Source organism: Oculina patagonica, chromosome 7 (genome assembly GCF_052425735.1).
Source record: "Oculina patagonica isolate OP01 chromosome 7, crgOcupat, whole genome shotgun sequence".
Taxonomy (NCBI): domain Eukaryota; kingdom Metazoa; phylum Cnidaria; class Anthozoa; order Scleractinia; family Oculinidae; genus Oculina; species Oculina patagonica.
The window spans coordinates 31,407,240-31,411,016 of record NC_135764.1 but is presented as its reverse complement, the minus strand read 5'-3'; positions in this window follow the sequence as shown (position 1 = coordinate 31,411,016).

The following is a 3,777-nucleotide window of genomic DNA, read 5'->3' as shown; positions in this document are numbered from 1 at the left end:
TTTATAATAACACCGGCTTTTGTGGGATTACGGTCTAAGAGTTTTCAGCTTTCCTTAATGTAGTGAAGAATGGAAAGCCTCGAGGCTGATATTGCTTCGCCCAGGAACCGCTCAAGATGAGCCACTTAAAAGAGCAATTTCTGGCTAATCTATCGCGCTACCTCCCTCATCAAAGTCGTCAATATCCAATCAACTTGTCTTGCTGCATAATTCCTTTGAAAAGACTTTGTGGTTGCGCAAGGAATGCCTTCACTTTCTAATTAAAAACACGCGTCGAATATTGTGGAATTGTGGTTAAGAATCCTTGATCGACAGCCACAACAAAAACAGCCATACAGTGGAATTCAAAAGAAGGTAATAAATTCCGTCAACTTTTCTGGAGAAGTTGGATTGGTATTGACTGTTCAAATGAGTGGTTATTAAGCTAATTGCGCCCTTATTCGATTCCCGGCCCTGTTAGAATGCCAGTTACTATCAAAGCAACGCGCAAATGCCTAGGCTTTTCTATACATGCTGACGCTTTCATAGCAGTAGCGCAGTATAATTGACTAATTCACCTCTAGCCACGCGAATTCTGTAAAAAGTAGACATGGCTGATTTAAAACATTTCGTGTTGAGCCTATTAGTGATGAAATACATGCGCAACCTTCTCTTTACCTCTTTATGGTGAATCCAGTTAAGACAGCTTAGGAGAATTATGACCTTCATCATATCAGAAGACACGTCTTCCGTGCATTTAAGCCCTTTTAGGGTAAATTCCCACAAGCAACACGAGTTTAAACAGCGACATGTAAGGAATAAAATGGCGACGAACGACAAGACTTTTATTGAAATAGCGACAAAGCACTACGACGAATCTCTCGGTTTCTTAAATGTTCGACGGCGAACCTGATGTAGCCACAAATTCCTTGCGTAATCAGCATGCAGGGCGTTCTTTTAGGTCCCGCAGATTTAACGGGCACAAAGCTATCAAGTAAAAAAGTGGATTAATACAGACAGTCAAAAATTTTCTTTGCTTTTCTCGTTGGATGCCCCTGACAATACCAGAGAAACTCCTGCTCTGTAAACCTAGGTTACTCCGTCTTCTTTTATTAATTGAGAAATTAAGATATCTAAGAAACTTCTGCTCTGTTCCTCGCGGTCGTCTTTAGACGAAATTACGAGATTCCGACAGCAACATGCGAACCATTCTTAGTTGCGACATGACAAGCTTTGAAATTGAGACGGGAGACATGTAAACCTAAAAATATTGCAAGCAAGGCTGATCATACTACGTGAAAAGTAGACTTTGCGAGACAACAACACGACTAGAACCGATAGAGCAGGAATTTCAACCGTGAACAGCTGTTTCACACTAATCGGAGCTCTTCAGCATCGTGTAGTAAATCTTAATGTAAACCTACCCTAACAGGGCCTCATTTACTAATTAAAAAGCAAGCCCGCGTACTTATGGCAGTTCGAATTAAGGTCGTCTTACACAATACAAACGCATGGCACATATTTTGCTTTTAACTGATTTTAAGTTAATTTTTTTAATTCGTCGTTGATAATCCGACTCAGTCTTTCTTAATTGAAACTATCCATCTTGCTCCTTTGGCTAACCTTTTATTTCGATTTTTTTATTCCGGGTGAAATATAGAGGAGAATAATATCTGCTGAGACCCGGTGATGAAAGGAGTATATGGAGAGTGGAACGTGGGAACGAGATTTCCTGATTTCGATTTGGCGCCAGACTCCGCGCCTCTGACAAAACACACAGTGGGGCGAGCAGCACGTCACTGTTAGTGGCTGAATCTGTCGGAAGACTCATAGCACATTCTTGTGAAAAGACAAATTCAGCAAAAGTCTCTAGATAAGGATACAAAACGGAAAATAACATGTGAGGAGGATAGTAAATAATGAAGTTGGTAAATTTTTTGAGCTCGGTGATAAATACTAAAGATATATTTTTCAACAATGACACGAGCATGGGACGAGTATGGGACTCAGAATTTTTCTTTGTCCCATGCTCGTAGGCTCTTACCGAAAGTGCTCGTAAAAAAAGCATTAAATGCTAAAAGAAGTGCTCGTTTTTTGCCAAAAAATTGCTAAAATAATGCTAATTCTTTTAAAAAGTGCTCGTGGGTAACATAAAAATGCTCACTTTTTCCGATTTTTTTAAACATAGAATATTACATTTTTCAGATGTTCAGTTACATTTTTCAACAATAAAATGTAACGATCAATGTTTGATGTCAGAGTACGCTCTCGAGCTATCTCTGCCTTGGCTGGCTGACTTCCATTGTTCCATTGTTGACAACGTGGATGACGTCATCTTGGAACGAATGTGATGGACTGGGTTTCTAGAAGGCAACCACTGACGTATCAAACCTATTTCCCAGGCCCCCACGGCTCCTTTGACTAAAATGAGGGCTAATGCCTCTTTGGACGCCATAAATAAAGTCACATTGTGCTTTTTAACACAAAATTAGACAAATAGTCAGTCGAAAATCCAAAATAATGCTAGCAGTTCTTTTTGGGATAAAATTTTAAAAAAAATGCTCGCGAAGCCAAATAATGCCAAAAAAGTGCTAGCACTTTCGGTAAGAGCCTACATGCTCGTTTTATTGTTGAAAAAAATACATCTTTATTATTGATCACCGAGCTCAAAAAATTGCCATCTTTATTATTTAATACACACTTGATGAATTCGACATTGCTGATCCTAGCAGTATGCAGGACGCGTGTCACATATCAACCTAGTAAATGGCCCAGCTCACCACGAGTCTCTCGTAGCTCAGTTTGTTTGAGCGCCCAACCGGTATCTGGGAGGCCATGGGTTCGATTCCCGTCGGGGACTCAGAATTTTTCGTTGTCCCATGCTCGTTTCATTGTTGAAAAATACATCTTTTATATTATGTGAGGAGGATTTAGATTGATCGTCAAACGAACCTACACAAAAGTAATTTTCCGCTTCTTATTCGAATTCACTCTTCAACTTCGTTAATGGTCACGCACAAAAAATGTTAAAACAATGTAAGAACGCGAGAAAATTGGCTTGATCGCATCTTATTATCCTCTCACTCAGATACGGGAGTATATCTGCCAGTCTACAAAGCTACAAAAATTAGGAAACAAAGAAGCATAGCTGAAGATGATTCTCAAGTCAAGAGGAATGAGAAATCAATACATAAAATGCTATCATTAATTTAACAATGCGGCTTGAATAATCTACAATCTTGAACGAAACAAAAAAAGAAATGAATTCCCTTCCCCCTCCCTTGAATCAATGATGAATTCGAGCTAAAACCAAGCACAAGGGGGTGGGGAAGGGATGGTCTTAAGATTGTCAGGAGCCCATTACTGTCTTTTCTCCTCGCAAAATAGTATCCGACTTCATTGAAAGCAGTAATTTTTGCGGTAAAGTCTTGGCTAAAAATAACTTAAATTGTGAAAAACGTCTTTGCACAAATATACGGAAGTTGCACGCTCCCTCCTGAGATTGTAGATCCTCAAAAACGCCCTCGGGTATTTAAGTATTTCAATGCCGAGAAGACCCTGGGAACTGAGTTACGTAAAAAATGAACAGGAAATAAAAAGTTAAAGGTGTTGCAATTTTTGCGGTAACCGCAAAGCACCCTATTGAAATCTGCCCACAGTAAGACAAAACATTGCGTTACATATGAAATGTCGTGTCACGCTATTAGTCACGCATTTTCAATGCCATTTTTTGCTCTTATTTATTTTGAAGTTTTCAGGAAATTCTTGAGTTATCATTTCCTGTTTCATCTCGCAGTG